Consider the following 21,061-nt stretch of genomic DNA (forward strand, 5'->3'; position numbering starts at 1 on the left):
AACGCACTACACACTATTCCAAGTTTGTGGTCTTCCTGCTTATTTTGAATTGTGATATCTTATAATTGTTATAGGGCTTCCCAGGTGGATTAGACGGTAAAGAACCTTCCTGCAATGCAAGAGACACAGGTTAGATCAGTGGGTCAGGAAGATCCCCCAGAGAAGGGAATGGCAACCCACTCCAGTATTCTTGCCTGGAGAATTCCACGGACAGAAGAGTCTCACAGGCTACAGTCCATGGGGTCACAAAGAGTCAGACATGATGAGGGACTAACATCACTACCGCAACTACAATTTTTATTATGTCATTAAATTGATGTACTGTAATTAACCCAACCATTCTTCTGCTGTGCATTAAGATACTTTTCCATTTTCACTATTCATCTCACCTTTTTGATTTATTTTCTGGAGACTATCTCTTGTTAGTGGATCCCAGGTCATATGGTTCAGCTCTGTTTCTGGGCTCAGGATGGATGACCCTGTAGTTCCCACCAGGCTCCCTCTTTTGCTGGTGCCTTGGGCAGTATGCTGCTGCTGCTGCTGCTGCTAAGTCGCTTCAGTCGTGCTCGACTCTGTGCAACCCCATAGATGGCAGCCCACCAGGCTCCTCCATCCCTGGGATTCTCCAGGCAAGAATACTGGAGTGGGTGGCCATTTCCTTCTCCAATGCATGCATGCATGCTAAGTTGCTTCAGTCATGTCCGACTCTGTGCGACCCCATGGACAGCAGCCCATCAGGCTCTTCTGTCCAAGGGATTCTCTAGGCAAGAATACAGGAGTGGGTTTCCATATAAGCAGTCACCAAATGAGCAAACACAGAGAGGAGCCTTCCAGGGCTCTGCCCTTTGGGGTTGAGGACAGAATCGGAGAGGGTGAGAAGAGGCAGTGGGGCCATGGCTGACTTCATGGGGACATCATGAGGAGGACAGAGGCAGGGGGTGTGGATCTTATCAGGCTCACAGGGCAGGACCTTCTGTCAGCAGTAGGTTGCAGGCAAGGCTTTTTCTGATGAGTCTTTAAAATCAAAAGCATTGATGAGAACTTGCTTCCAGGGCAGGTTATGACAATTTCTAACTCATACCATGAATGGGGGTTGAATGTGGCAACTTTGTTCTTGAGAGGGACAGGCTGCTGCTGCTGTTGTTCAACTGCTAAATCATGTCCGACTCTTTGTGACCCCTGTCTCCCCTGTCCTTCACCATCTCCCAGAGTTTGTTCAAACTCATGTCCATTGAGTTGGTGATGCCATCCAACAATCTCATCCTCTGTTGGCCCTCTTTTCCTCCTACCCTCAATCTTTCCCAGCACCAGAGGCTTTTCCAATGAGTCTGTTCTTCACATCATGTGGCCAAAGTATTGGAGCTTCAGTTTCAGCTTCAGTCCTTCCAGTGAATATTCCCAGTTGATTTCTTGTAGGATTGACTGGTATTTGATCTCCTTGCTGTCCAAGGGACTCCAACACCACAGTTCGAAAGGATCAGTGTTCAGCATTCTTTATAGTCCAAATCTCACATCTGTACAGGCTGGTTCCCCTCATTACACAATGGACTTTGCAGTTTACATAACCTTTCACTCCCCTCTGTGTGGGAGTTGCTGCGTTTGAAAGGAGAATGGCCCCACTGTGGTCGAGGTGAGAATCTCAGCGCTGCTTCTGCATCTCTTGGGCCACCCACACCTGCCAGTCTCCTGACCTCCCTGAGTTCTCCACCTGTGCTGTCTGCATCTTCTCCATGTAAGTGCCAACGCTTCAGAGGACTTGCTGTGGGAAACAGCAGATTCGTTCAATGACTTCATTTTGCCCCGGCTGGGGCAGAGGAGTTGGGCCCAGTGTATATACTCTCTAGTAGATTTCTGGTAATCTCAAATGTCTTAATTCTCTGGGTTCATTTTTTTTTTTTTTTATGTCCACAGTAAACTTAGTGAAATGAAAGTCTATAAGCCTTTAGTGAATTGAAACTTTTATGCTAATAATTGTGAAAGTAGGTCAGTTTTAGAAAAGAAAAGCTGTAAACCAAACAATTAGGAGAAAAGTATTTGAGAAATTTGACATACATGTGTGTATTCTGCGGCTAAAAACAGTTTCCCTTCTTTGCCAAATGAAATGGAATTTTCAGAGAAACAAAACATAGTTTTTGAAATTAAAAAATAATTCTTGTCTATGTTTTGATGACAAGAATGTCCACTGCTTTTTTGACTATTTTTTAAGGAAATCTTGGGAGCAATAGAGCATTAAATGTTGCAGAAGAAGATCTGGCAAGCATTCAGCTGACGTGCATTTGCTGAATTGTCCCCAGGGAAGATTTTTGTGGGAAAGCACTGGCTATAAATTGAGGATGCAGTTAGTTTTTGTGGAAAAATTTAGCTTTCGTTTCCACATTGGAAATGAGTCCTTGGCACTCCCCTGTAGCTTCTAAGTGAAATGCGTGGGGTGTGATGCTCACTTTCGCATGTCAAAGTTCTCCAGGGAAGGGTTGAATCATGAAAGGCAGAACTGGAATTGACATGGCTTGTTTGCGGGGAATGACAGTGGCCTGAGATCTAAGTGGGGAGAAGCCTGTGAGGTGGCTCTGGCCATGTGCTTAGGGTCCCCCTCTTCTTTTGGATGGTGCTGGCTTGTGCACTGGAGGAAAAACATCTCCAATTTCTTATTCTGCTCCAGACCAAATGAAGGGAATCCTCATTCCCCCAGACAGTAACGAACAGGCCAGGGCTTTGTATCTGGAATAAAGTCCAGGCTATCATCCCGATAGCAGAAAGGTCTCCTTTCTTAATCTGTATCCTTGGAGGGCTTCTGGACCAAGGTTTCTAAACTGTGGCTTGAGAGACATGAATGGGTGTGACCAGAGTTTATATTTTTGCTTTTTCACATGTGAAGAGCAGGGTAGAGGAAGTCTGCTACGTGAGACCTCTGTACCTCGGTGGGGCTCTTCTCTCCACGTGCATGGGGCTGCCAGGTTGGTTGCACCTCTCTCCAGGGTCAGAGAGAAGTCTGAAAGCCATTATTCTAGGAAGAAAGGCTCTGAGCATTTTATCAAAGGAGATAAGCTCCTCTTGAGTGAAAATGATCAAACCTCCAAAAGTTACAAGGTTCTAGAGTCAGCCAGGATCTCTTCCGAAGATCTGCAGCAAGGACTCTAGCTGCATGTTCCTGCAATATCTGTGCTTCTCATTACCCGTGGAAGAGCTTCACCATTTCTCTTAGAGGAGTTGAAACTATACCCTGGGGCGTCACTGAGGAGCACAGTTTCTGTCTTCCCTCCCAGGAAGCGTTTGTTGAGGACTGGCGAAGGTCACCCAGGGTTGAAGTCATCCAGCCTGCTGGCTTCTGTGAGAGGCTGGTGCACAGTGCCCCGACACAGAGCCTGCCCCTGGGAGATGCGGGCTCAGGAGGAGACAGCTGGAGGAATAGGTGTCAGCCGGAGGAAGAGGCCTGGATATTCCCCCACACTCCCCTCCATGTGTCCATCTTCCTTCCCCACCTCCTTGCAGATCCTTTCTGTACCAGACAGCCCAGCTCTGGAAGAGCCAGGGCCACGTCACTTCCTGCCCCATACATCGCTTCTATATGCCTTCCTAGTAATCCCTCATCCTTGGCCCTCTGTTCTGTTTACTTTCTACACTGGGAGGACTTGGCTGAGCTCATCATCTATTCTCGCGTTCTTCCCCTGCTCTGTGAGCCTAGCTTCCTATCACCCTCATCCGAGCTTGCATATTGCCTTTTCAGGGACCCTTTTCCTCCCATCAGGCCTGAGTCCTGTTCCCCCTCATTGTTTCTTTCTCCTGTTGGTTGCCTTCCCCACTGTTCTGCTTGTCTATTGCTGCTTGAGCTTTCCTGGTGGCTCAGACGGTAAAGAATCTGCAGGAGACCCAAGTTCAGTCCCTGTATTGGGAAGATCCTCTGGAGAAGGGAATGATTACTCACTCCAGTATTCTTGCCTGGAGAATCTCATGGACAGAGGAGCCTGGTGGCTACAGTCCATGGAATCACAAAGAGTCGGACACGGCTGAGCAACTAACACTTCCACTTTTCATTATTGCTGCCTAAACATGTACTGCAAAATTTAATGGTTTAAAATGGCAAAGTTACTCTGTGCCAGGGTGCTGTGGCCCAGCTGCCCTTGCTAGAGTTTCTGATGTGGTTGTAATCAGATGGTGCCCAGGCCTCTGGTCACCTGAGGGCTCCATGAAGGGGATGATGCCTTAGTCCACAAGCCGGGGGAAGGGGTTGGTGGTCAGCTGTTAGCTCCCACCCACATGTGATCTCTCTCTGTGACTTTGGCTTCTCACAGCCTGGCGGCCAAGTCCCAAGAGCCAGCATCCCATGAGCCTGGGGCAGCTGGAAGCCCTCTTCTGACCTCACTTCTACTGGATGAGCAAGTCACTGAGGCCAGGCCGGGTGCCATTGCAGAGGATTAGAACCCTGGCTGGGGACTGCCAGGCCCCACTGCCTAAGAGTGGTGGTGGGTTGTGAGCTGTTGTTTAGCCATCTTTGGAAAATACAACCTGTCACTGTGCCGATCACTGTTTTCATTTCTTTCTTTTCTTGCCCATCCCAGTGGGTTGGAGGCTCCTGGAAAGCAGGGTTCCCACACCTGGACATTCATGCTAAAATGAAAAAAACAAACAAACAAACAACTCCCTGTTGCATTTTGAAAGGAAGATAAAACTCTGATTAATGTCAAAGGAATAACATTTTAAAAGAGGAAGTACAGGCATAATTAACTGGGATTTCTGCTAAACAGGGGCCAAATAGTTAAGGGCCAGCACTCCTTTGCTCTCATCCATTCATTCTTTGTTATTTAATTAAAAAGATATGATGTAACATTTCCATGATTTGCCAGAAACAGCCCTAGGTGCTGGGGACTGAAAAACACTTAAAAGCGACACCTCTGTGTTCTCAGGGGTGAATTTCCTTGTGTTCTCATGGCAGTAATGTTTCTTGTCTGTTATTGCTCCATGCCAGGCATTGTGGCAAGACTCCCACACACACATGGATCTGCTGAATTTTTACAACTGTGTGGGGTGCAACAGTCCCACTTCACAAATGCGGACTCAGGTTTAAAGAGGCTAAGTGGCAGCCTTATTATCTACAGCTCGTGTTCTTCACCATATTTTGTGATTGGCCCCCATAACCCTGTGTGATTGTGTCATGGGCCCCCATCACCCTGTATGATTGTAAGATGAGCCCCATCACCCTGTATAGTTGGGTCATGGGCCCCCATTACCCTGTATGATTGCATCAGTGGCCCTCATCACCCTGTATGATTGTATCAGGGGTCCCCATCACCATGTATGGGTGTGTGAATGGGCCCTATAATTAAATGTGTGTGCCCAGGTTGCATGTCCTAAGCTACTGCTCCAGGCTGTGTACACCAAAGCAGCAAGGCTGGGAAGAAGGAAGTGAGCAGGGCCCAGAGGGTGGCTGGGGGGTCCTGTGGGTAGGTGGTCCAAGGCAGTCTCATCTCCTCCCAACACGAAAGAGTCTGGAAATGAAGCCTGGCCCAGGGCCACGAAGGCATCAGGCTCTCAAGGGATTTGTATAGAGCTAAACTGTGTGGTGCCAAGTTTGTTTATTCTTGGCTGAAATGACTTCCTTTTTTTCTGAAAAAAAAAGAGGCCCATGACAGACATGAAATATTTCTTGCAAACAACTCAGTGCTGTGCTCAGGCCCAGTGACTCAATGCCATGTGGATTATATTTCCTATAAAATGCTCCAGGGGTGACAAATCAAGGGGAAAAGTGTTGGACAGGAGACTTTTGGAAGTGGGTTGTCCCCAGTGTAGACATGTTATTTCCCCACACTCTTTCCTGTGGAGACAGTGGCAGAGCGAGAGGGAGGCAGGGTGGGACAGTGTGAGGCAATGCCTCCCGCCTGTGCTCTGGGGACCTGGGGCGTCTGCACAAATGTGAGGGCTTAGCACTGCTTCTTGAAGCATTTCTTTGCTTGGTGGGTGTGTCAGCTTTTTCACTCAGGGCAGCTTAAATGGCAGAAACTTACTGTCTCATTTCTGGAGGCTGGAAGTCTGGGTCAAGGTGCCAGTGGCTGGTTCCTTGTAGGCTGTGAGGGAGACTCTGTTCCAGTTCCAGGAACTTGCTGATCCTTGGCTTGTAGACATATCATCTTAATCTCTTCCTTCACATTCACACGGCATCTCCTTGTGTGGGGGTGTGTTGCTGGGTCCAAATGTCCCCTTTTAGCATGAGGACCCAGTCATATTGGACTAGAGCCCACCCTAATGACCTCATCTTAACGTGATTAATAGCAAAGACCCTATTTTCAAAGATCAGTTCACAGGTCCTGGGAGTTAGAATTTGAACAGATCATTTTGGGGAAACACAACTCAATATATCCCAGAGGTTGTTTGAAGGTTTTCCTCTTAGGACGTTCCTGGTGGTCTAGTGGTTAAGAATTTGCCTTTCAGTGCAGGGGTCGGGGGTTTGATTCCTTGTTTGGGGAACTGAGACCCTACACGATGCAGGGAAACTAAGCCTACTCTCCGCAAGTCTTGAGCCTGCAAGCTCTAAAGCCTGTGCACCACAACTAGCGTGTCCACGCCCTGCAGCGAAAGATAGTGAACGCTGCTCTGATGATGCCACGTGTTGCAACTACGACCCAACACAGCCAAATAAATCACTAACGAAACATTAAGAATTGTTCCCCTCTCTTCTCTGTCCCTTCTCTTTCCTCCACCCACCCTGCTCATAAAAACGCCCTCACCACATGTATCAGGATACAGGCTGAGTTGCTCTAGCAAAAGGAACCCCCGCTAGACTAGTACAGCTTTCTTCCCCTCTTGTGGCACAGGGCAGAGGCAGTGGCATGGGCCAGCAAGGAAATTTGCTCTCTGGGGTCACCAGGGATATCAGACTCCTTCCTTTTTCCTAAGGAAAACCTTCGCAACAAGGCGCCTGCCTCAGTGTCCCCTGGATGGCTTCCTAAAACAGACTGTTGGGCTCCCCTTGAGGTCCACGTTGTGTGCTCATACCCTTCTGCCTTTGCAGACAGGTGGAATTGACTGCGGGCTTCTGTCTTCTAGCTGGCCTGCCCTCTAGGACTGGCACGCTTGGGAATCTGCAAGCCCAGCTCCCTGCCACAAATCAGAAACCACGTTTATGCATATTTATGAACTTACACACACGCATACATACATTTGTATCTATACTACATTAAAAAATGCTTGCACATAGGCTGGGTTAATGCCATTGAATGTCCCTGTTATTCTTTTAAGGAAGTCTGTACTGTTCAGACAGCAACGTCACAGAGCCTTGGACCTTCTCAATCCATCAGAGCCGTCTGCATGACCTTACATGTAACAGAGGTTCTGCGGTGCCGTCTCTGGAAGTCCACACTACAAGAAGGGCAGACAGACTGACCTTTGGGGAACTGTGAGGGCTCCCTGGGTGTGCCCCACTTCTCTGCTGCTTGTGACCATGACTCCTCTTCTGTGTGTCCCCAGTATATAGCCATCCATGTTTGCCTGTTGCTTGAGGACCAACCATCCCCTTAGATGTTTGCTTCAACCACATTTAGGGAACAAAGGGCCTTGCCTCCTGCTGGGGTCTTTTCTGGAGGCCTGGAGTGGGTGGAGACCCTTCAGCAGCCTTTCTCCCTCGCTCAGATAAAGGTTGGTACCCCGGTCTAGCTCCCAGACATCAACTGGCCCTTTTTAGCATGCTGGTGGTTCAGACAGTAAAGAATGTGCCTATTGCACAGGAGCCCCGGGTTTGATCCCTGGATTGTAAAGATCCCCAGAGAAGGAAATGGCAAACTGCTCCAGTATTCTTGCCTGGAAAAGCCCATAGATAAAGGAGCCTGGTGGGCTATAGTCCACGGGGTTGCAAAGAGTCAGACACGACTGAGCAGCTAACACACACACACACACACACACACACACACACACACACACACACACACACGCTTAATCTGGAAAACAGCCTGAGGCCCAAACTGTGATAGTGCTTTGCTGGGATTGCAAACTGGAAAGCAGGATAAAGGAGGGAAGTGACTGAAGATAGCTGGGATGGAGAGTAAATGCTGGGGTACCGGCCTCACCAGCCACAGCTTCATCACTAGCACCACCGCCTGCTCCCTCTTGAGGACTGACAGCAGGGGCTTTCAGAATGGTCTGTGGTCATTTAGGGCAGAGGAAGGAGAGAATTCTCTGCCTCTTGTCTCTCCAAGGTGAACACCTCTCCCACTGCATCCTCCCTCATCCCCTCCTCCCTCCTATCCCCTCTTTCCCCCACTCCCTGCACCAGTATGGACCTCTACTGTCCTTATGGGGAGTTGGAGCCACAGGTTCAGCCTGGTCAAGGTACCAGTATCAGTGGGTAGATGACCCATTGCTGCCAGTGAACTCATGCATGGGGCCCCCAGATATGCAGTGATGGTGGCAGTTTGGGGGACCTGAAGGATACAGGCATGGATTAGAGGTGTCACATTAGTGGACCTCCTTAGAAAGCTAGGGAGGAATCAGAAGTCGTTACCCATAGCTTTATTCTCAAGTATAAATACTCATGAAAATCACCTGGGCCCCATTCTGGAAATTCTGGCTAATTAGATCTGTGTTGCCCCTTGATCTTCATTTTAAATAAGCCTTCTTAAAACAATATGGAGGTTCCTCAAAGACTGAAAATAGACCTTTCATATGATCCAGCAATTCCACTCACGGTATATACCCAAAACAAATGACAACAAGATATTGAATAGATACACGCACGCCCATGTTGATTACAGCATTTTTCACAATAGCCAAGATGTGGAAACAACCTCAGTGCCCATCAGTGGGTGAGTGGGTGAAGAAGACGTGTTATATACACACAAAGGAATATTATTCAGCCACGAGAAAGAAGGACATCTTTCCATTTGCAGCAACACAGATGGAACTCTAGAATGTTAGGAGAGATACGTCAGACAAAGACAATACTGTATGATATCACTTATATGTGGAATCTAACAAAGCCAAACTCATAAAAAGAGAGAGTAAAAGGGTGGCTGCCTGGGGACAGGGGTGAGGGTAGCAGGACAGATTCTGTTTAAGGGTTCAGTTCAGTTCAGTTCAGTTCATTCGCTCAGTCGTGTCTGACTCTTTGCGACCCCATGAATCGTAGCACGCCAGGCTTCCCTGTACATCACTATCTCCTGGAGTTCACTCAGACTCACGTCCATCAAGTCAGTGATGCCATCCAGCCATCTCATCCTCTGTCATCCCCTTTTCCTCCTGTATAAGGGTACAAACTTACAAAGAGAAGTTAATAAGCTCTGGAAAGCTAATGAACATTATAGTGAGTATAGATAATGGTTTTGTACTATAATCATCAAACTTGCTAAGAGGCTGAAACTCAGTGATTCCAACCACTAAAAAGAAAGGATAATTATGTAATGTGGTAGAGATGTTAGTTATTGCTATAGCAATCACATTTCAATAAATAAATGCATCAGATTAACGTGCTGTGCATTTTAAATTTATGCAATGTTATATACTGAATTTATTTCAGTAATGAAAAAAAAAAAAAAAGCCTTCCTAGAGATGTTGATTCCTGAGGGTCACAGATGACAATGGTCCATGGTCTTTCCTCACATCCAATAATTCCCTGTTCCCTTACAAGGAAGATATCATAATCACCAATTACTGCTTAACTAATTACCCCAAGTGCAGTGGCTTGTAGCAGTGACATTTACTACTGTGTGATTTCTGTAGGTCAAGGATCTGGAACAAATGGTGGTGGGGCAGACGTAGCTGAACCCCCGCTTCAGAGACGCTTAAGATGTTGGCAGAACTGTAGTCATTGTAAGGCTTGAAGCAAGGAGAATGTTGGTCTTCACAGGTAGGAGTCAATACATTTTGATCTGTCAGTTAGAGGCTTGGTTTCCTGCTATGCAGATATCTCCAACACAACAGAGCATTTGCTTCATTAAATGGAGCAAACTGAGGGAAGGGAGTTCAAGCAAGATGGAAGTCAAAGATTTTGTGGCCCAGTTTTGGAAGTGGTATCCTGTATTCTGTTCATCAGAAGCAGCTCATCAGGTCCAGTCCCCATGCATTGGGAGACGATTATTCAAGAGTGTGAATAACAGGATATGGTGACCACCAAGAACGATTTCAGAAGCTGCCTACACTGGCCTGCCCGCTGGCCCACAATGATTCAAGTTCCTCCTCCAAGGTCCTTAAAAATCTCATCACATAGCTCAAAGTCAAGAATCTCATCATCTGAGTAAGGTTCAGGCTGTGTGAGGTTCCTTAGGCGTGGTTGTTTAAGTCTAGCTCTTCTGGATTAGAAGAGCCACAAACTAAATAGACAAGTCATCTGTCCCAACACACACTGCACGTATTGGAAGGACAGTCTTGAGTAAAAGATGTAGACACTTCTGTTCCAAAAGCGGGGGGCAGCACTCAGTTCAGTTCAGTTCAGTCGCTCAGTCGTGTTCGACTCTTTGCGACCCCATGAATTGCACTGGTCTATAGCCATTCTGAAATCCACTTGGGCAAATGTTAGAAGTTCCTTGATTGGGTCTCAAGGCCTGGGGGGAATTTTCTATGCCTTTGGCAGCACTTCTGTGGCTCTTGGTTCCATCTTGTTAGTCATTTATTGTTTCATCAAAGATTAAAGGTGTTTGCCTCTGAGCATCTCTCTGCCCACTTTGTACCAGCATAATTGGGGAGGGGGGCCCCCAAAGCCTCTTTTTATTGTGTTCTGTCTCTGCCTCTTTCAGTTTAAGCTGAAAGTGTATTTGCTTTTCTCAAACACTTTTTGGGTCTTCTGTGAATCTCACTGGGACAATCTCCATTAGGCAATTGCCACCACCACAAACCTCTTTGAGATAAGCCCTTCTCTCCCTTGGGCTTCTGCTGAAACAGATGAGGGAGAATTCCTTTAATTTTCCAGAGGCACTGTTGTTCAGCTGAGAGGAAATGTCTGGTACACATTTAGTCTCTTGAAAGGGTCCTCTGTGTATCTCAATAGTACCTTGATGCTTTGATCATTCTGAAATCTTAAAAAGATTGTACAGTCTCACTATTGGCTTTATTTCTGGATCATTTTTGAAGGTTCCTTAGAAAGCTTTTCTTAACTGTAGCGTCTTTTACAACTAGAAGAAGTGAGAATTTTCAAAATCATCAAGTCTTGGTTCCTTTCTGTTTAATAATTTTCCCCCCTATTTATCTCTTTCCTTTCATAAAGCAAGAAGAAACTAGGAAAGACATTCAACATTTTGCTTGGAAATCTCCTGAGCTAGACCACGCCGTTCATTTGGTGCAAGCTCCACCTTCTACATAACTGGAGGTAAGCTTTCTGTTGCTGTGTAATAAGGATCCCCTCTTCCTCAGTTTTCTCTACTGTGTCCCTACAGTGTGTTTGCTATAGTACAGCCTACATCTGTGCTAACAGTCTATTTAAGGCAGTTTAGGCTTTCTTCACCATTCTTCTCAAAATCCATCCAGCTTTTACCCACTGCCCAGTTCTGAACCCACTTCTACATTTTTAGGTGTTTGTTGTAGCAGCGCAATACTGGTACTAAAATCTGTCTTGATTATCTATTGCCGTATAATGCATTAACCTAACCTTTGTGTCTTAAAACAGAAGCATTTATTTCCTCAGTTTCTACTGCTCAGGAATCTAGGCACAGCTTACCTGTGGCCTTGCTTCAAGGTCTCACAGGCAGCAACACAGGTATTTCTGGGGCTCTGGTCATCCCAAGGCTTAACTGGGGAAGGACCTTCCTCCAAGCTCATTCACATGGTTGTTGGCAGGATCTGGTTTTTCACAGGCTGCGGCCTCAGTTCCTTTCCATGTGGGTCCCTTGTCTGTGATAGCTTGTTTCATCAAAGCAGTAAACTGGGAGGGCCAGAGAGGGTGAGAGCAAGGCTGAAGTCAAAGGTTAAACTTGGAAATGGTGTCCTGTCATATTTGTCATATTCCATTCATCAGAAGTAGATCACATCAGAAGTAGTAGCGTGCGCACATACACACACTCACAAACACACACAGCAATACACATAATACATATAAACACATATGTGCAAACACACATATACTCACACAACACACACACGCATTTAAAAATACACATGCACACACATACGCTGACATACTCAGCTCCCCACACACTTGCATGCTCACACACACACACACGTGCCCACACCTGTGTGTGCTTAGTCACTTCAGTCGTGGCCAGCTCTTTGCAACCCCACTCTCTATAGCCCGCCAGGCTCCTCTGTCCATGGGGTTTCCCAAGCACTACTGCTGGAGTGGGTCGTCATTTCCTCCTCTAGGTTCATGAACCCACACATATTCAACACACAAGACAGGGGCTTCCCTGGCGGTGCAGTGGTTAGGAATCCACCTGGCAATGCAGCAGATACAGATTCGATCCCTGGTTGGGGAACTAAGATCCCACATGTGGAGTAACTAAGCCTGAGCTGAGAGGACTGAGTCTGTGTGCCATGGCTAGAGAATCTGTGTGTCACAACAAAAGATCCCATGTGCCGCAATTAAGACCCAACATAGCCAAATAAATAAATAAATACATGTTAAAAAACCCGCAATACATGCTTGCACACACGCACATACACACATGTGCTTACATGTAAACACTCACTCAAAACCCTGCCCCCCACATGCTTGCACACAATACACAGGCATACATGCACACAGATGCACATATACACACGCACACTCACACACGCACACTCACATGCACACACACACACACACACACACACACACACAGAGGGAGAGGGTAGGAATCCTGGAACGTAGAAATCACTGGGAGCCATTTCACAAGCTGCCTAGCACAGGGGTCAGGCGGTGAGGAGGCCCCTCTGCACCCTTTTCCCTGGAGTTTCTGGGTCAGGAAACCTCTTCTCCTTTGGCTCCTGTTTCCTTGGGGAATGGAGATTTCCCTGGGCCTTTAGTAGCAGCTGGGGGCTTTAACTCCGAGATGGCATGCCCAAGGATAGCACTATTGGTCGAGCCAGGCACTTCACTGTAGTCGTGGCCCGGGAATCCCTCCCATGTCCCTCTGTGTGTCCTGGGCATCCTCACAGCAAGGCAGCTGGTTTCACAGACAAGCATCTGAGAGTGAGCCAGGAGAGAGCTTCACAAAGCACACACCATGATGTCTACTGAACTCAACTGATGGAGGCAGGCCTGGAAGTCTGCCTAGGTCTTGGGGCTGGATGTGGGCTCCCTCTAGATGGGCAGGTTGTGAGATCACAATAAGAAGAATGTCTGGGATGGGACAGGGTAAAGACCCTCTGTGCAAACTCACTCTTCTCCACTAGCCAATCAGATGGTTTAAACTCATCCCCAAAGGGAGACATTCATTTATTATTGCTCCTCCCAGAGAGAACACTCACAGGCTGAGAAATGGGCTGGAGACCCGGATTCACAAGACCTCAAAGAACAGGAGACTCAGCCCAGGGAGGCACTGTGGGGAGTGCTTCTGGGGACACGTGAGATGTTTCACAGAGCCAAGCAGAAAGGACTCGGTCACTCTCCGGCCCGGCTCGCTTCATGTCCGTGCAGGTGGCTGACTCCCCTTCAAGACTGGCCTTCAGCCAGCTGGGTGGTGGCTGACAAGAGCAGAGGTGCCTTCAAGGGACACTGAGACGTGGGGGATGAGTCACTGGGTGGTGCTCCCACCAGACAATCCTGACTTCCCAGGTCCTCCTCGGCACCCAGGGGTGGCAAGGCAAAGGTGGGCCCCTGGAGCATGGGGCAGAAATTCCCCATCTGGTGTGTTTGGGACATGGTTCTGAACCATGTCTAAGTGTTTTCCTGAGTCTAGGGCCTCGCTGTAGTTTTGCAGATCCTAGTAAGTGGGACAACCATGGCATGCATGCTCAGTCATGCCTGACTTTGCTACTCCATGGACGGTAGCCCACCAGGCTCCTCTGTCCATGGAATTTTCCAAGCAAAAATACTGGAGTGGGTTGCCATTTCCTATTCCAGGGAATCTTCCTTACCAAGAGACAAAACCCACAACTCTTGCATTTCCTGCATTGGGAGGCGGATTCTTTATAACTGCAGCACCTGGGAAGCCCTAGACAGGTGGGAAGCATGCTGTTTCTGGGTGATCCTCAGAAAAGTTGTCCCACTGGCCCATAAGAAGGAAGGATGGGTATTGCGAGACCAGAGTGGGCTGACAGAGCTGGCAGGACCTCAGCTGAAGTGCCCAGGCCAGATGCTGCTCCTGTCCTAGATTCCTGGTCTGCAAATCCGGGGCTGTGTCTCACTCTCTGGCCCTCCCTCAGTTCTCCTGGGCACTGGGGCCATTGTCTGGTGTGCAGATCATTAACAAAACATGCTAGGTTGCAAAACGTTGATTCCTGAGCACTTTCATTAGGTCCATCTGCATTTCCCAACATCTTCCAGCTGGCTCCCTCTCTCCCTCTGCTCTGGCGTCAGGATCTTCTCTTTCCAGCACACAGCCATCCTCCTGTGACTCTTTTCTGGGATCCCACTTGGCAACAGTCCTCTCGACAGAAACAATAAAAGTCTTTGTCTGCCTTCAGAGAAGTCCAGGAAACTTCTTAACCTGGGCTGAGAGATGATTTTCTAGTTTTATCCTTTCCCCTCATTAGCTTAGTATATTTAAGAACTCTCTATTTTGCAAAACGATAATATTCTTTAATGAATCCTTTCTGGAATTGTACATTTGATAATGGGCTTCCCAGTTGGTGCCAATGGTAAAGAACCGCCTGCCAGTGCAGGAGACGTAAGAGATACAGGTTCAATCCCTGGGTCAAGAAAATCCCCTGGAAAAGGGCATGGCATCCCATTCCAATATTTTTGCCTGGAGAATCCCATAGATGGAGGATCCTGGAGGGCTACAGTCCATGGGGTCCTAAATAGACACAACTGAAGTGACTTAGCATGCACACACACATGCACATTTGATGATAGACATCCACTGATAGAAAAGCATTGTGCTAGGAGATTCGCCTACACTGACTATATAATCCTCACAACAGGTAAACTAAGACATAGAGAGACTAGACTGCAGACAGCAAGGAATAATTCTCCAAAGAGCAGTGGCAAATTCTGGGACACACTTACCATGCAGAGGTGGATTCCAGCTCCTTCTATTGACTGTGGGCTGACTTCAGTGGCAGGAAGGATGGTGTGTGGCTTTAAGGCTAGATCAGAAAATGCAATGCAGCTGCTTCTTGACTTTATTTCAGGGCACCTGTGTTCCGGGGCTTCCCTGATGGCGCTAGTGGTAAAGAACCCACTTGCCAATGCAGGAGGCAAAAGAGATGCAGGTTTGATCCCTGGGTCAGGAAGATCCCCTGGAGAAGGGCACGGGAATACCCACTCCAGTATTCTTCCCTGGAGAATCCCATGGGCAGAGAAACCTGGTAGGCTACAGTCCAGCTGCCTCAGAAAAGGCCACAGTTCCAGATGTCCCAGCCACATCCAGTGCCCACTGTTCGAGCGAGTGATCTTTCAGATGTTGGCAGCATCTAGGCCACCCCAAGCTATTCCTGCTGAGTGCTGGCCAAGTTGAAGATTTATGAGCAAAATAAATGTGGTGGTTGTTTAAGACATTACATTTTGCAGTAATTTGTTGCCCAGCAATAGATAACCAAAGCACCAGGGCTGAGAGTCAAACCCAGGTCTATCTCTCGGGGACCCCACCCAAGAAGCAAAGTATAAAGAGGAAACTGACCATGCCTCTTGTTCTAGGTCTGCTGCCCAGATTTATCTGATCACCTTCACAAAGCCAGAGACACAACAGCCATTGGTGATGAGGGCTGCCCTGCTAACATTGTTATTTCCCATGGTTTCTAGGAAGCCACTGTGGCTCTGGTTCCCCGGAAGTCCCCTGCCAGCCAATGGAGCTGGTTGCTTAGAGGAAAGGAGATAATCAGGGGGCACCTCACCACCTCTCAGGGCAACCAGGGAGAATATCTAGACCTGGAAGATGGTATTGTTTCCCTGGCCTTTGGTGCCCCACTTCAGAAACCTCTGGCTTTTTACAAGTATTTCCATCATCCTGTCCCCATGAGAGATGGGGTTGAGATGGAGCTGGTGATTCATTGTTCCAACCCTGTCATTTGGGGTTGTAGCTGCAGAGACCTGTGCTGAATGTCTTAGCCCCACAGCCCATCAGGGGTGATGTTCACATCCCAACCTTCCCTGGCCAGCCCTCTGGGGGTCACTGCCATCTGGAAGTTTAGGGACAGATGCTTTGGTGCAGCAGTTCAGGTGCATTTGGAGTGCTGAATTTCACAGTCTGGACCTGTTTTTACCAAGTTCAGGTCCTTGGAATATACAGCTGTCATTATAAGATCCTGGGAACCCCAAGCACTGTTGAAGGCACGTCTTATATATGCAGTGAATATTGTATTAAAAAACACATAACATAAATTTTACCATCTTAACCATATTTAACTTATCTGCAGAGTACATCATGAGAAACGCTGGACTGGAAGAGACACAAGCTGGAATCAAGATGCCGGGACAAATATCAATAACCTCAGACATGCAGATGACACCACCCTTATGGCAGAAAGTGAAGAGGAACTAAAAGCCTCTTGATGAAAGTAAAAGAGGAGAGCGAAAAAGTTGGCTTAAAGCTCAACATTCAGAAAACAAAGATCATGGCATCTGGTCCCATTACTTCATGGGAAACAGATGGGGAAACAGTGGAAACAGTGTCAGACTTTATTTTTTGGGGCTCCCAAATCACTGCAGATGGTGACTGCAGCCATGAAATTAAAAGACCCTTACTCCTTGGAAGAAAAGTTATGACCAACCTAGATAGCATATTGAAAAGCAGAGACATTATTTTGCCAACAAAGGTCCATCTAGTCAAGGCTATGGTTTTTCCTGTGGTCATTAATGGATGTGAGAGTTGGACTGTGAAGAAAGCTGAGCGCTGAAGAATTGATGCTCTTGAACTGTGGTGTTGGAGAAGACTCCTGAGAGTCCCTTGGACTGCAAGGAGATCCAACCAGTCCATCCTAAAGGAGATCAGCCCTGGGTGTTCTTTGGAAGGAATGATGCTAAAGCTGAAACTCCAGTACTTTGGCCAGCTCATGCAAAGAGTTGAGTCATTGGAAAAGACTCTGATGCTGGGAGAGATTGGGGGCAGGAGGAAAAGGGAATGACAGAGGATGAGATCGCTGGATGGCATCACCAACTCTATGGGTGTGAGTTTGAGTGCACTCCGGGAGTTGGTGATGGACAGGGAGGCCTGGCATGCTGCGGTTCATGGGGTCGCAAAGAGTCAGAGACGACTGAGCGACTGAGCTGAACTGAACTGAACTGAACCATTTTAAAGTGCATGGTTCAGCAGTGTTCAGTACATTCACATTGTTGTGAAACAGATTTACAGAAGATTTTTAGCTTTCCAAACTGAAACTGTCCTCATTACATACCAACTCTCCACTATCCCCTTCTCTCAGACCCTGGAGCCCACTATTCTACTTTCTTTCTCTCTCTCTCTCTCTGTGTGTATATGTATTAGTCACTCAATTGTGTCCAACTCTTTGTGACCCCATGGGCTGTAGCCTGCCAGACTCCTCTGTCCATGGGATTTCCCAAGTAAGAAAGCTGGAGTAGGTTACCATTCCCTTCTCTAGGACATCTTCCCAACCTAGGGATTAAACCTAGGTCTCCTGCATTGCAGGCAGATTCTTTACCATCTGAGCCACCAGGGAAGCCCTTTCTGCTTCTGCGAATTTGACTCTTTCTGGGAATTTTTGTAAACGGAATCACATAGTATTTTCCTTTTGTGACTGCTTATCAGTTAACAGAACATCCTGAAGGTTCATTCTGTGTCAGAATATCCTCCCTATTTAAGGCTGAATAGTATTCCACTGTATGTATCTATCACATTTTGTTTGCCCATTCATTCATTCATTGGTGGACATTTGGTTTGCTTCCACCTCTTGGCTATTGTGAATCATGCTGTTATGAACATGGCTATGCAAATGCAATGTCCTTTTTGTGTTCCTTTGGCTTGTAATGGTGGCCCCTTTCCTCCTAGGCAGACTCAGAAGAGCTTGGACCGTCAGCAGTTGGCTGTTCACGGAGTCAAGGCTGCGGCCTGCACTGCAGCGACCTGGAAAGAAAGTGGCTCTGGCAGCTGCCAGATGTCCTCACACTTAAGAGGTCCAGGTGCCACGAGATACAGCCCATGAATTACCCATAACTAGTTTCCTGACAGCCATGGTTGTCATCCCACCTGTTGCAGAAAAGAAGTCTCAAGTTTCTTTGGCCAGGTCGGCTTAAGTGTTTCCAGCACCAGTGTTTGCAAATACAGTTGCAGGGCCTATGCCTCTGGGCCTCCCGTTGGATTGTCTGCTGAATCGTAAAAAGACCCAGGCGGTTTGAGAAATCCTGATGGAGCAACACAAAAGAATACTTAGAGAAGCCAAATTTATTGCAAATAGATATGAAGCCTTCTAATCTGATTGTACATCTGTGTAAAATTGTTCAGCAGCGTGGGCCAATAAATACCAAGCAGAGTGAAAAACTGGCCGTAAAGTTTGATAGGCTGTGGGGGCTTGCATGACAGATGGGGTGGTGGGTGGGTGGGTGAGGGAACTGGGCTCAAAGGTTAATGCTCTGGGTGGCTCTCAGACCTCCAGGGCAGTCTGGGCATTAAGACATATGATAGCCTAAGATCTCTTTCCAGAGCAAAAGTAAAGACTGCAGGCCGCCTGCAATGATAAACGAGAGATATGAAGGAGAGAGGGTCATAAATTGTGGAGTTTAGGAGGTGTTAGGATGCAAAGAGCAGTGGGGAAGTGAGAAGAGTCAGACTGCATTTCCCGTAAAATATGGTTTCACTCCCAAGTCAGTCTCACGTTGTGTGTGTTTGCAGCACACTTATAAATACCAGATTTGCGGCACTGCTCTGGAAATGATCGGTGGCCCTAGGCAATACTGAACAGCTCAGAGATGACAGCAGTGCTATCAGAACCAGAAAACAAGGTGTGGTTCCCATTCAGCCCTCAGCAGCCCTCAGAGAGGAGCGCTGGGCAAGCGGGGACAGCTGCCCCACCCCCAGCTCTCAGCACCTCCGGTTCCACCTGCCTGGCTCTTGCTGGGGCTTTGCCCTGCTCTACCTGCTTGCCCCACGTGACAGCCTGACAGATGCCCGTCTGGCTGTAGATTGAGGGCTGAGAGCTGCTGTAAAGACTGCTGGGCTCTGCCTGGTGTGTCTCAGAGCTAGTAGGACACCCTAGACGACGGCCAAGCTCTGGTTCCCTCCTGGAGGCTCTTTGTGGTCATGATTTCGTCATCTTTGAGTAATGGTTTGGATTGCAGCTTAAGCAGGAGGAGAATGATCACAGGAGCAGCAGTTCTGGCTTAGTTATCCCCCAGAGAATTGCATTTGTGCAGGAGAGAAATTTGAAACTAAATTCTGTGTATTTAGAAGTGAACAGAAAGGGGAGAGCCATACAGCAGAGCTGAGTATATACAGCCGGAGTGGCACTTGGAGGGAAATTTACAAACTATAATCACAGATTAAGAAGCATACAAGTAAAAGAATTTGAATCAAGTACTAACTCAAGAAGCTAGAAAAAGGCCAGCAACATAATCCTAAACAAAAGGAAAGAAGGAAGAAAAACAAATGAACAAAAGTAGTCCTTTTTAAAAAACAAGCGAAGGTAGTCTTTAAAAAGTCAATTATTTTTATTGAAGTATAGGTACTTTACAATGTTTCAGATGTATAGCAAAATGATTCAGTTATTAACATATACATATATAAACCCTTTTGCAGATTCTTTTCCATTATAGGTTATTACAAGATACTGAATATGGTTCCCTGTATTATTCAGTAGGTCCTTGCTTATCTGTTTTATATATGCATGCATGCTAAGTCGCTTCAATTGTGTCTGAGTCTTTGTGACCCTATGGACTGCAGCAATCCAGGCTCCTCTGTCCATGGGATTCTCCAGGCAAGAATACTAGAGTGGGTTGCCATGCCCTCCTCCAGGACATCTTCCCCACCCAGGGATCGAACCTGTGTCTCTTATGTCTCCTGCATTGGCAGGCAGGTTCTTACCACTAGCGCCACCTGGGAAACACATTTTATATTCAGTAGCTGCTGCTGCTGCTAAGTTGCTTCAGTCGTGTCCGACTCTGTGCGACCCCAGAGATGGCAGCCAACCAGGCTCCCCCGTCCCGGGGATTCTCCAGGCAAGAACACTGGAGTGGGTTGCCATTTCCTTCTCCAATGCATGAAAGTGAAAAGTGAAACGGAAGTCACTCAGTCGTGTCTGACTCTTAGCGACCCCATGGACTGCAGCCCACCAGGCTCCTCCATCCATGGGATTTTCCAGGCAAGAATACTAGAGTGGGTTGCCATTGCCTTCTCCATATACGGTAGCATATATATGTTAATCCAAAATTCCTAATTTATCCTTCCCCTTTGCCAATGCTGAAACATGAAATAAGTGAGAAACACGAACCTAGTAGTTAAGATCCATGAAATCTGAGAACTGGTCATTCTCCCCACCACTTATATAGGCCCAGAACCTTCTTGCAAACCTGATCAGGGAAAGAAGAGAGCAGATGCAGGTTTAGAGGTAGAGAGTGCTCAAATATGAGAAGTCAGTATATGAATTTTATTTCAATCCATTTGGAAATCTAGACTTGATGAATTTTTCAGAAAGTCAAGTCCATTAAACTGTATCAGAAGAATTCTGAATGCACCTAAAATTACAGAATAAATGGAAAATACAAAGTTCTTTACCTCTATGAAAGGCACTGTCCTCACACAGGTTTTAAGACTCATGTGACCTTAAAGGCAAGGCCCATTCTCACAATAACATATATTTTCAGAGAATTACAAAAGAGAGAGAAAGATTTGTATGCAACTCTACAAAGACAGAAACACATTTGAGAGTAAAGATGGACAGAACAAAAATGTATGTAAAATAGACATACAGTAAGTATTATATTTTTGAGCTTCCCGGGGGTTGCTAGTGGTAAAGAATCCGCCTGCCAATGCAAGAGACATAAGAGATGCAGATTCAGTCCCTGGATCGGGAAGATTTCCTGGAGGAGGGCATGACAACCTACTCCAATGTTCTTGCC

General features: G+C 47.1%; 1 long non-coding RNA gene across 1 annotated transcript; it reads left to right on the top strand.

The window, feature by feature from the left end:
* The first annotated feature begins 1,587 nt into the window (after positions 1-1,587).
* Positions 1,588-18,488, top strand: LOC132659284 (uncharacterized). The gene is made up of 3 exons (XR_009599516.1): positions 1,588-1,732; positions 11,183-11,284; positions 16,411-18,488. It is a non-coding gene; the product is annotated as an uncharacterized LOC132659284 (long non-coding RNA).
* The last annotated feature ends 2,573 nt before the right edge of the window (positions 18,489-21,061 follow it).

The sequence above is a fragment of the Ovis aries genome, chromosome 2 (genome assembly GCF_016772045.2).
Source record: "Ovis aries strain OAR_USU_Benz2616 breed Rambouillet chromosome 2, ARS-UI_Ramb_v3.0, whole genome shotgun sequence".
Classification (NCBI taxonomy): domain Eukaryota; kingdom Metazoa; phylum Chordata; class Mammalia; order Artiodactyla; family Bovidae; genus Ovis; species Ovis aries.